This window comes from Cyprinus carpio, chromosome A18, assembly GCF_018340385.1.
Source record: "Cyprinus carpio isolate SPL01 chromosome A18, ASM1834038v1, whole genome shotgun sequence".
In the NCBI taxonomy this organism is placed as follows: Eukaryota; Metazoa; Chordata; class Actinopteri; order Cypriniformes; family Cyprinidae; genus Cyprinus; species Cyprinus carpio.
The window spans coordinates 7,639,182-7,652,369 of NC_056589.1; positions in this window are offsets into that span (position 1 = coordinate 7,639,182).

Consider the following 13,188-nt stretch of genomic DNA (forward strand, 5'->3'; position numbering starts at 1 on the left):
AAATGAGTAATTAATTTGGATCTAGTTGCAGTTTTTTTTTTTTTACATTTGCTAAGATACTAAACCCCATTCTCTGAACCAAATTCTCAATAGCCTAATCCAATTTGTCAAATAAATCACTCTTTCTGCAAAACCTTAAACAAGTTCAGGCAGTTTAGACACTGTTTGCAGATCTCATGCACTCTTTTTGCAAAACTCTAAACACATTCTCACTCACTAAAATGCAATTTGCAGTGTGATAAATTTGTGATGCAAAACCCTAAACACTAGAAAGCAAAAGTTAAGCACAACTGCAACACGGTTGTCATCGTTTATACACAATAATTCAAAACTGTTGACACTTGTTTCTAAATATGTGAATGTACAAAATATAAGCGGTAAGGTACGGGAGAGTTCGTATGCGAGGTGGAGGAAGAGAAACACAAGGGCATGATGTCACGGGCGTTGTGACATAAGGGACCAGGAAGCTATAAAAGTAAGGGCTGTGCAGCTGGAAGGGGTGCCGGGAGTATGGCTTAGAGACACTGCGTCTCGTTTCCTCAAGGACACACGAACTGGACACATACAATTAAGGGTCTTCTGGTCGGGTTCCCGGAAGGGAGGTGGAACGGTCTATATATTGTCTGGTTTGAATAGGTCCAGTGATAATATCTTACTGTACAACCACAACCTCCACAACATTATGAAAAATACCACTGTATTTGAAGGATGCAACTTGAAGAAAATAGTAATTTGCACATTTACTTTTTAAAATAGGCTACTTTGTCAGTGATGTGACGAGTTAGACAATTCTATTTACACTGCAATAAATATAAGTTAAAAATAGCTATATATAAAATATCTTGTTATCAGCAAAACTGCATAAATTAAATTTGATTTGAATTGTTTAAAACAATTGAAATACTATTTGGCTAGTGGAAAAGAATGAGATCAACTCATAAGAATACAGGATGTTTTTAAGCAATAAAAATTGTGTACGGCACAAATGGCATTTATAGTCTGTATCTCATATATGCTTGATGTCTTGTACCTTTAACGGTGTTAAACATGTTGTCACGTACACTTTTAGGATGACATCTACGGAGAGTTTTATAAATGAGACCCCAGAAGTATACCAACTGGGCAGTTAGCTTGGTCAAGCTGGCGGTCTCTGCACCATGAGGTGAAGAGTTTTCTCGTTGAGGGAGCTCTGGATTGGAGGATGGTCTCAACAACCTCGGTTGAGAGACCGGATGCTATGAGCTGTGCCCCCTCAGGGGCCACACCCATAGTTTCCACAACTCCAGGCGGGAGTGAATTATTGTACCCCGCGTCTGTGAGAGTAGATCTCTCCTGACTGGAATCTCCCGTGATCTGAGAACCATACTCGGCCCGACCAGAACGGGGCAACTAATAATATCCGAACCCCGTCCCGGCATACTCTCGCCAGAACTCCTGGGAGCAGAGTGATCAGGGGAAAAGTGTACAGATGAAGGCTCGGCCAAGTCTGCACTATAGCTTACAGTCCCAGGGAAGCTGGATGAACTAGAGAGAACCAGAGGGGACATTGCGATGTCTCCTGAGTCGCAAAGAGGTCCACCTGAGCCTGGCCAAACATTCTCCATATCTGCTTCACCACCTCGGGGTCCATCAACTCGGCCCCTTGTCTCAACAGGACGTCTGCTCCCACATTGAGATGTCCAGGAATGTATCCTGCTCTGAGTGAGAGGAGTTTGTCCTGGAACCACACAAGGATCTGGTGCACCAGCTTGTACAAGGGTCGTGAACGCAGACCTCCCTGGTGGTTGATGTAAGAGACCACTAATGTGTTGTCGGTGTACACCAACACATGGTGACCTCTTAGGTCTGGGAGGAAGTGTTTCAGTGCTCGAAACATGGCCAGCATGTCCAGACAATTGATATGCCACATCAGGCATCACCGCATGGCCTTGATAGTTCGAAGTGGATTCCCCCTCGGGGAAAATCCTTTGGTCCTGAACCACAACTGTAGGGGCCTCATGTACAGCAGGCCATAAGGTATCACACTGGACGCAGCTGCCATCAGACCCAGCAGTCTCTGAAACTTCTTTACAGTGAGTGACTGGCCTTCTCTGACTCTCTTGACTGACGTGAGGATCGACTCGATATGAGCAGGAGAATCCCACACCACGCCTAGATAAGTTGCCTCTGTTATGGAGAAAGCACACTTTTCTTGGTGTTCAGTCTCAAACCCAGCTCTCCCATGTGGGCAAGAACAACATCTCGATGTCAAACCATCAACTGCTCCAATTGAGCATAAATAAACCAATCGTCGATAGAATTTAGTATGCGGATGCCCTGGAGTCGCAGTGGAGCCAGAGCAGCATCCATACACTTCATAAATGTGCGTGGTGAGAGTGCAAGGCCGAACGTAAGTACTCGATATTGGTATGCTTTAGGGGTTGCACGACTACTGATTTCTGCTAGCCGATTACTTATTTTAAAAATACTCGAGTTACTCGACTACTCGTGGTTCATGCTACTGTAAATTAATAGACATGAAATAGTTTTTAATCAATAAATGTTTATTAATTAACTAATTAATTAATAGCCTAATGCAACAATTACATAACACATGTTAACTGTCAAAACTTTATAATTATGACATTATCTATTTTAATTTTCATGTAACAGCCAGTATTTGTATCTGTAACAGTCACAATATTATTAGTATCTGTTTTCGGATAAAACCAGGTGTCGTACAGTTACTTTTTTCCCGTAGTTATCACTGAACAAATATGCTGTGTTAAAGTAAAATAATTATTAATTTCTAAAAATAAATTAATCATATAAGTAGAGACGTCATGACAAACGTTTAGTGATCATTTGAACACGACTGAATGAATTCAAGGCGCACATTTTCATTACTCAGAATTCTCTAAGCGAGTCTTTTTGAACTTACTAAACAAATGTGCGTGTGCCACGCAAAGCAGCAAAAGATAAAGAAGCAAACATAGAAAATCTATCTGCATCTAAGTTGATTATCAGCCTACTTTTAAGAGAGAGAACTGGTTTGGTTTTTGAGATACTGAGGCGCGCTGTTTGATTGGTGAGCGCACTGTTTATTCCATTCATTCATGTATCATTTCGTAGCCTACGGTTTAAATCATTGTCTTTTAAATATATACAAATAATAGACTGTGTATGATGTATCATTATAGGTGATATTACTCTCGCCAAGCTCTGATTTCTGAGAGATGCACAGAGAGGCAACACTAATGTGGTGTTTGATTTGTGCTCTTTTCGTTCATAAAGTTTATATTCATTCACTTCACACACTCATTATTGCGTGACTTTAGAGGTCTGTGTATAATATTGCGCTGATCCCCTGGCTCAACTGTTATCTAGCAAACAGCAGAGTGTGCCAGCCTCAGCCGAATATTCAGGCAGAATTATTCCTTATCCATTATTCGTTTTTGAAGCCATTATCCGTGCCATTCCGAATAAGGTATTCGGTTTCGGGCACACCCCTAATTATTACATTACATATTTTAATTTTACACGTAAAATAGAGAAAGTGATAGAAAGTAACAGCTACACGCAATATTGAAATCCCACAATTTGCGTTGTATAGGCAAACTGTGCATGCATTATGGTACATACTGGTACATTCATGCATACATACAAATCTGACATGAGAACAGAAAAAAATAGAAAAATAAAATTAAATTAGTAAGACTTAGCAATAAATAATGTGTATGAATCTGGAACAGTGGATTGAATTATGTACATATTTGTGCATTTTTACTCTATTTAGAACCGTATAAATAAAGAGATATGCATATGTATTTACATAATACTTGAGAAAGGCAATAATTAAAGATGTAGAATGATTAACGGAAAAGAATTACAGAACACAGGTAATGATTCATATGTTAGCTGTTTCAGCTGGAGATGTCATGGGGGAAAAACTGTTTTTATGACTAGATGTTTTAGTGCACAGAGATCTGTAGCATCTGCCTGAGGGGAGAAGTGCAAATAGGTTGTGTCCGTGATGATGTTACCTGCCCGTTTCTTCACTCTGGAGTTGTACAAGTCCTGAAGACTGGGCAGGTGCACACCAATGATCCTTTCTGCTGTCTTAACAATCCATTGCAGTCTTCTTAAATCTGATTTGCTGGCTGACCCAAACCAGACAGTTATAGAAGAGTGCAGAACCGACTCAATATTAGCTGAGTAATACTGTGTCATCCGCGCCTGTGGCAGGTTGAACTTTTTCAGCTGACGAAGGATGTACAACCTCTGCTAGGCCTTTTTCACAATGGAGTCAATATGAATGTCCCTTCATGAATGGCTGGAGAGACACCATCAGGGCCTTTGGCTTTCCTTATCTTCTGCTTCCTGAAGACTTTGCATAAATCCTCTTAACAAATCTTGAGTACAGGCTGAGAAACAATAGTGGGGAGGGAGGGTGAGGGTGTTGATGGCTGTTCTGTGAGATGGTCAGTGTGGGTGTGGGGTGTCAGACCAAGCTTTTGCTTTTCAAACCTGCAGTAGAACTCGTTCAGGTCTTCAGACAGTTGTTGACTGGCCTCAGTGCTGGTGGATGGGGTCTTGTAGCTGATGATGGCTTTCAGGCCATTCCACGCTGATGTAGTCATTACTTGAAATCTGTTTTTTTTAGCTTTTCAGAGTAGTTTAACTTTGCCACTCTTATCTCCCTATTCAGTGTGTATTTGGCCTGTTTGTATAAGTCTTTGTCCTCACTCCTGTATGTGTCCTCTTTGGCCTGGTGAAGCTGTTTGAATTTTGCACTGAACCAACTTTTGGTGTTGTTAAAGGTTAAATATGGCCTGGTGGGAACACACATGTCCTCACAGAAACTGCTGTAGGATGTCTCGGTGTCAGTAAGCTCATCCAGATCAGTAGCTGCAGCCTCAAAAACACTCCAATCAGTAAGTTCAAAGCAGGCCTGTACATCTTGTTGTTTCAGCAGTCCATCTCTTTACAGTAATTACTACAGGTTTGGCAGATTTGATTTTCTGCCTGTAGGCTGGTAGAAGGTGAACCAAACAGTGATCAGAGAATCCCAGCGCAGCTCGGGTGACAGAGTGGTATGCATCCTTTAAAACAGTGTAGCAGTGGTCCAGTATACTGCTGTCTCTGGTGGGGCGTGTGATTTTCTGTCAATATTTAGGCAGTTCACGGGTGAGATTAGCTTTATTAAAATCACAGAGAATGATAATGAAAGACTCCGGATAATGTTGTTCTGTGTGTGATCTGATCAGCCAACAGTTCTAGCGCGGCGCTCACGCGCACGTCACAAGGAATGTACACACTCACCAGAATAAATGATGAAAACTCGCGTGGTTAATAAAAAGGCTTGCAGTTAATGAAGAAAGCTTCCAAGTTTGGGCAGCACATCTTTAAAACTGTCACGTCTGTACACCAGCCTTCATTGATATAAAAACATAATCCACCGCCTCTCGTTTTCCCCGATGATTCGGTCTGCTCTGAACAGCTGGAAGCCCGTTAGATGTAACGAGCAGTCTGGTATGGCTCCGTTCAGCCAGGTTTCTGTGAAGCAGAGTGCAGCGGAGTTTAAAAAGTCCTTGTTTGTGCGTGTGAGGAGTCATAGTTTGTCTGATTTATTTGCTAGGGAGTGGAGATTCGCCAAATGAATGCTCGGCAGCGGCGTCCTAAATCAGCGCAGTCGGAATTTAACGAGTGGTCCGCTTCCCTCTCTTGGAGTGCTTGTATAGGAACGCAGCTCCTCTGACTGAAATGTCCAGTAAAACATCTAAATGCTCAAATGTCAGCAGAAAGTTATCTGGTGTGCTATTTCTGATGTCCAGGAGTTTGTTCCTAGTAAACCTGGTCGGGAAAATATTGCTTAAGACAGGCCAAACAAACAAAAAGAGTACAAGTACCAACAAACCATGGCTGCCATCTGCGGTGCCAACCGGAAGTAGCAGCATTAACTGGAATCTGCTGCACCCTGGAGCTCTGGCAGGGTTGGCAGACTGACTTCCCAAGGGCACTGAGGCGAGACGGGCACCGTGTGATGCGGTGTACACCACTCTACCCCAATAGAGGCTGTCAAAAGAGGCTTGTGTCAAGACTTCTTGGCCGAGGACTTCTTGGCTTCAATAACTGCCCTAAGATCTGTTTTGGTCCCTGGCCCAGAGCTCTGTTGTTGAGTCTCGTGGTACGAAGAGCTGGTATTCGGAGGAGCAATCTCCCATCCAGATGCCCCACAAAATGACGAGGGAGGAACTTTTGGAATGCCACCGCTTGCTTATGCGCCTCCTGGTACCTGTCGAAGATTGAGCTGATTCAGTGTCGCCGAACAGGCCAGAAGGCAGCAGCGGGGCGTGCATGAGGCAGACCCTGTCCCTTTCTTTTAATAAACAAATGCCATGAAGACAGTTGTACATCTGGAACTGAAAGATAACTCCACCATTTTGTGTCTGTCTTATTTTTTAAATATTCACAAAATCTGGACTTTACACAAGCTATATATAAATGCTGCTTACTACTTTCAGAAAAAGACATGTGTTGATGTTTTTATAAAGAGAAGAGATGTCTCGTACAACCCATTCTCACTCCCAAGGCATCAAAAACTGAAGCATGGTCAAGTGCCTCTAGCGTCACAATGAAGACGCCAAAGGTGCCCCTTGGCATCACAGTAGGGATGTGTAGCTCTACATTGCTTTCAGTGGGAAACTTTTGGCGTCAATACTCAGACACGAAGGGCATGAGATTTTTATCACTATGAAATCACGTTCAAGAAGTCTCATTCAGCACACATCGCGATATTTGCCATCAGTTTACATGTGCCACAGGTTGGGTGAGTAGTCGTAAATACGCTCTTTTAATTCCTGTTATAAAATGTATTCTGCCTTCTTTATTAATCAGATTAGCGCTGTATGTTTAATCGCTGTATTATATCGTCATCCGAGGCTGTCTTTGAGTTTCATTGCATTTAACTAAATGAACACACCTGCTAACTAGAGTGATTAAACGCTATCTGTCACGTGACGTGCTATAGACCTTGGATCAGTTTTATATTCATATCAGGTTCAAAGATGTAAGTTGTATTTCAAGAGTCAAGAGTCAAGAGGCATTTATTTGTCATTTGCATAGTTAACACTGGGGAAAACTGGGCATTGAAATGCCTGTGACGAGGCTCAGACATACAGTGACAATAACAAGACATAAAAGACATAGACGTACATGGAGGGCACTGAGATTTTGAGTGACTTCAGTGACCATAGGCAGAAAAGACACGGACAGAGCATTATATACAAATAAGTGGCAGTAACAGATACAATAAAGTTAGACAGTGTTAAGAGTTATAAGTATTCATAAGTAGTCCTGAGGTACTAATATGATTATTTGGGTAGAGCGGTGTCTAAAATGTCATTGTAGAGTGAGGAAAGATCCTCAGAGATGTGAATGCCAAGGAACTTGTAGCTCTTAACTGTCTACTACCTCTCCACTGATGTAAATGGGAACATGACCCTCTCTCTCTGTGACTTCCTGTAGTCCATGATCATCTCCTTGGTCTTGCTGACGTTTAGAGAGGGATTGTTATCAGCACACCATGCTGTGAGAGTAGCAAATTTGAGGATGATGTTGGAGCTGTGCTTAGCAGAGCAGTCATAAGTGAACAGGGAGTACAAGAGAGGACTGAGTACACATCCCTGTTGGGCGCCAGTGCTGAGTGTAAGTGAGGAGGATGTGTGATTGCCAATTCTAACCACCTGGGGTCTGCTGGTCAGGAAATCCAGGACCCAGTTACATAAGTGACTGTTAAGACCCAGATCTTTCAGTTTGGCTATAAGTTTGGTAGGGATGCTGCTGTTAAATGCAGAGCTGTAATCAATGAAAAGCATCCGCACATAGGTGTCTCTTCCCTCCAAGTGTTCCAGGGCAGAGTGTATGGCTATTGCAATGGCGTCATCAGTGGATCTATTTGAGCGGTAAGCAAATTGTAATGGGTCCAAGGTGTCAGGCAGGGAGGAGCAGATGTGGGATTTGACTAGCCGTTCAAAGCACTTCATGATGACTGATGTCAGTGCTACAGGGCGGTAGTCATTCAGGCAAGAGACAGTTGTTTTTTTGGGAACAGGGATGATGATGGTTTGTTTGAAGCATGTGGGGATCACTGTTAGTCTCAAGGAGAGGTTGAAGATGTTGGTGAAGACATCTGCTAACTGGACAGCACAGGCCCTCACGACACGACACGTCCGTGTATGCCATCTGGACCTGGAGCTTTCCGGCCATTTACTCTCTCGAAGGCCTTACTCACTTCGAGTGTGGTTAGAATCATAGGGCAGGTGTCAATGTCAGCAGGTATTTTCACAGCAGGGAATGTGTTTTCTGTCTCAAAGCGAGCATAGAATGTATTGAGCTCATCCGGTAAGGAGGCAGACAAAGACACACCACTGCTTTTCCTTGCTTTGTAGTCAGTAGCCCCTTTCACACTGTGATTCCGGCAAATACACGGGTAATGTGTCCCGGCATTTGTACCCGGGTCGCTAGATTTTGCACTTTCACACTGCCAGTGATTACCCGGAATATGTGCGCGCGTTCACACACAACCCGTAAAGGTCCCGTAAAAACACATGATATCAGGGTGTGACGTGTAATGTACGAGTCGAAAATGCTAGGCACGTTAACTTTCACTGAAGCTGGTGAACGATCTCAGCTTCAGCGCGGAAAGTAAGGAACTAACTGGTCTCTGCTTCGTTACAGTTTGCACATATTTGTTTCATCGCGAACGTTGATCTGCCTTCAAAACACGCTAAAAGAATCGTACGATAACGTGCGTCATCACTACAACACGGCATTAGTTCTGGCTTTTGTTCACACAGCGCTCATTCCGGGACTGAACCTGGCAATGTTACTAGGTCCCCGACCCGGGATCAATCACGGAATCAATCTCGGAACGTGTTTGCTTTCACACAGAAGTCGACCCGGCAATGTTCCGGCAATTTGCCGGTTCCGACGTGCAGTGTGAAAGGGGCTAGTGATATAGCGCAAACTGCTCCACATGCGTTTGGGGTCAGAGCCATGATATTCTGACTCCACTCTGTCCCTAAAGTCTCTTTTGGCTGATTTGATGGTTCTCTGAAGGTCATACCTGGACTTCTTGTAAGCAGTTAGATCCCCAGAGTTGAAGGCAGCAGATTGTGCTCTTAATTTGGCACGCACCTCACCATTGACCCATGGTTTCTGGTTTGGAAATGATATAACATTAATGGGTGGAACAACATCCTCTGTGCATTTGTTAATGTAGCATATCTCAGAATCTGTGTATTCCTGTATGTTGTCTCCTGCTGCATCTTGAAACATCTGCCAATCTGTGGATTCAAAGCAGTCCTGCAGTGTGGAGATGGCATCTTAACTCCATTTATGAACTGTTTTAGAAACTGTTTTTTCCTGTTTGAGGCATTGTCAGTAGGCTGGTAACAGCAGTATGCTAATGTGGTCACCTTTGCCGAATGCTGGACGGGGGAGGGGTTTGTAACAGTCCTTTAGTGTTGAATAGCAGTGATCTAATGTCTGATCACCTTGTGTGGGGAAATTTATGTGCTGGTAGAATTTGGGAAGAACTTTCCTCATATTAACCCTGTTAAAATCCCCAACAACGATGAAAGCAGAGTCAGGATGAGCAATTTCTAATCCATTTATGGTGCGCTGTACAGTTCGTCCAATGCTTTAGTTTTGTCCACGTGAGGCGGGATGTAAACAACTGTGAGAATGATTGAATTAAACTCCCGCGGTAGATAGAAGGGGCACACTTTAATGGAGAGCAGTTCGATCTCAGGGGAGCAGTGTGTAGATAAAACTGTAACATAAGTGCCTCAACGAGTGTTAATCATAAAGCACACACCTCCACCTCTGCTCTTACCGGAGTTTAGCCATCTGTCATGACGAAAAACTCAGAATCCAGGCGGTGTAATGGCCGTATCGGGTACTTCTGAGTGTAACTACGTCTCACAGAAAGCCAGAACGCAGCAGTTACGAATGTCCCGCTGGTATGTGATTCTCGCATTAAGTTCGTCAAGTTTGTTATCCAGAGACTGTATGTTGGCTAACAAGATGGTAGGGAGAGGAGGATTAAAACTTATTTTCCACAATCTGCATGGAATTCCAGCACGCTTGCCTTTCCTCCTTTTCCGATGTTGTCTTAGGACGCAGGCCGGCAACAGTGGGAGCGCCTAGACGCTGAAGCTGGAGTTCCGAGGCGGCGTTGTTTCCGAACCGAAGTTTAAATTAGATCGGATGTCCAGTAGTGTTTGTCAATCATACTGTATGAGAGTCTGTACTGTCTGAGCAAAAGTATGTATAAGAAGTAACACGAATAACACAAAATAACACAAAAAACAACAAAGTTTGCACAGAGCGCTCGTCAGCAACGCCATCGTAGCAGCAACGCTGGAAGTGTAATGGTATTTGTAATGGTATTTGTAGTAAAATCATGGTGACCACGACACTTACAATAGGAACAAATGAAATTTGAAGTTAAAACCCAGTAAACAGGAGATTTACCATGTTTTTACCAAAGTAACTGTAGTTTTACTATGGTATAGTAATAGCACAATAATCACCAAACTAACTATGGTTGTACCACTGTAATGGTAGTTTTGATGTGCTTTTATATGACAGATACCTCAGTAATCACATTTACTGTACCATGCTTGTAATATCTTTTGATGTAAAATCCAAAAAATGTAAAAATAAATAGATAAATAAAATAAATAAAACCTTATTTTTTCCATCTTGCAGTTCATTCATATCAGTTTGTATCTTAAATATTTTACTCACAGATCATTATTAACATTCTGTATATAATTCTATTTTATTTTCTCTCCCCTTTTTTATTTATTTATTTATTTTTTAGCTGAAAAGACGTAATGGAAGCAGTCAGTCCAGTCGTGTTTGTGGAGAGGTATTACTTCAGAAATGGACAAGACAGAAAGCTGTGGAGGCACATGTTTGCAGCGGTAGATCTGTGTTAGTTTTACCCTTTTATCAAACATTGCTGTTATAATTTGGACAGCATTTGTTGTTTCTTAAACTTTCGCACTGTCCAAATACCCACACTTGCAGTCTTTACACTTGACCACTTGATTACTTATTTAATGTATTTCCTGTATTTGTCCCACGTGTTCAAGTGAGCATGAAGACCACAAGTGTGTGTAGAACTTTTCATTACCTGATGGGACACACTTATAGTGTTGTAAAAATGCAAGTGTTTACAGAGATTTTTTTTAGTTTCAACTTTGCATTTTAAAATAAACTTCTAAATGTCTGTTCAATAGTCCCTATAACAGATGACAATTTAATTTGTGGTGCTTATAATTAAGTGATATAAAGCAGTTGCAAATGATGTACAAAATAAATATACTTTTCTGTGCAACACTTTGTTTTACTAACAAATTATTCTTAATATCTAATTATTATTATTCATATTTCACATACATTGGAAAGGTTTCCGTGACCTCTCATGAGATCTCGGCAAAAAGTCTAACGATTTATTCCAAAACATGATGCATGATGGGATACACCAAGCATTGAATAGCGCTCTGGAGCAGTATTGGAGATAGTGTGGGTTTAGTGTGCATTAAGGGCACTGTGCTTTGGCATTATTAAGACCGGGGACCGTGTCATGTACACACGCTCTCAAGTGGCCAAGACCACAAGTGTGGGTATTTGGACAGGGTCAATGTCTTAAAAATGCCCCGTTAGTAAAAACCCTAAACACATTCTCACATCAAAGTCTTAATAATTCAGTAATTTAATTTAACACTTGGATGATATTGTACAAGCCCCTGAACAGTCTCATCTGACACTATCAAAATATTGCTAAATCAGTTGCGCTCTTCTTGAAAAGCAGTCAGATGCCCCACAAAGTCAGAAAGTTTATATTGTCCATTTGCTTCTTAATAAATTGCTTCAAATAGGCCCCATCAGTTCATGTTCCAACTATACATAATATTTCTCTGCACCTCGTAATTTATCTGTTTCCAAGAGTGGAAATGCTAGTTTGATGTGTCACGTGATATATCAAATCTTTGATTAATTTGTCAGAACCAGTCCTGTTAGCGTGTAATCATTTTTAAAAGAATTCAAATAAATATAGATTGCTATTAATCACTTGCTTTTAATAATGGATACATTTAACATTTAATTATACAGCATCTTTACAGAGGCTGCTTTTATGGTAAAAAAACAAAACAAAACAAAAAAACACACAGTATAAGTTGCATGTAATGTAATAAAATTTCCTTCCTTTCTGTCTTACAGGATTGCTTGCAGATAACGCTGTCCTTCTCCATCCTGCACAAGGACTCACCTCTTTAACTCTTTATCCCCCCCACACAGAAATGGTCCCTGGATCAGTGTTTAGACTTTGCAGTGGTTTGATTTTTGCAGAAGATGTAACTTTGTTTTAATTATAAGCTTACAATGAATACATTTTGACCTTCCAGCAACCCATATACTGTAAACAGAACCAGTAATGAAAACACTAGTTAAATTTTTTTTAATTTTTTAAAAAGTTTTTTTTTTTTTTGATAAAACATTGTGTTCTCTTTTTCAAGCTTCATACAGTAAACTTTAGTTGGTGTCTTCCTAATGCTTTTATTATAAAAAGCATCAGTTCTCATCAGGAGTTTTAGTAAAGGACACATTCATGCACAGCCATCCCCTAGTTCCAGTCATGAAGCATTCATGATGCTATTGTCAAAGGTATATTTTTGCATTTTTATGTAGCAGGTGTTTGTTTTTCCTGAACACTTTTTTTCTGTCTTCCATTGTTTGAATAATCAATGTTTATTTAATGCTGTGCTGATAGAGTTTTATAGATGATACTGTACACTTGACATGCATGTCGTCATGGTGTTATTTTGTCATTTGCATTATGTGTTGTATCACTTTTTGGTCAATTTAATTTTTAAGACAATTGATCTTTTGCCAGTGTTCTCTGAAAGACATATAATGTTTTTACTGTTTTGTTTTTAATAAAAGCATTTGCATACTGAAAATCGTTAACGTTTACAGCATAACTGCCTTTTTATTCTTCATAGAATAAATGAGTTTGACATATCAATAAATACTGGGAAATGCTTACATAACTATGCATGTTCATTATGCTTTATGTCAAAGCATAATGAACATGCATAGTTATTTATTATGGGACTTTGACCCTGTCAAATA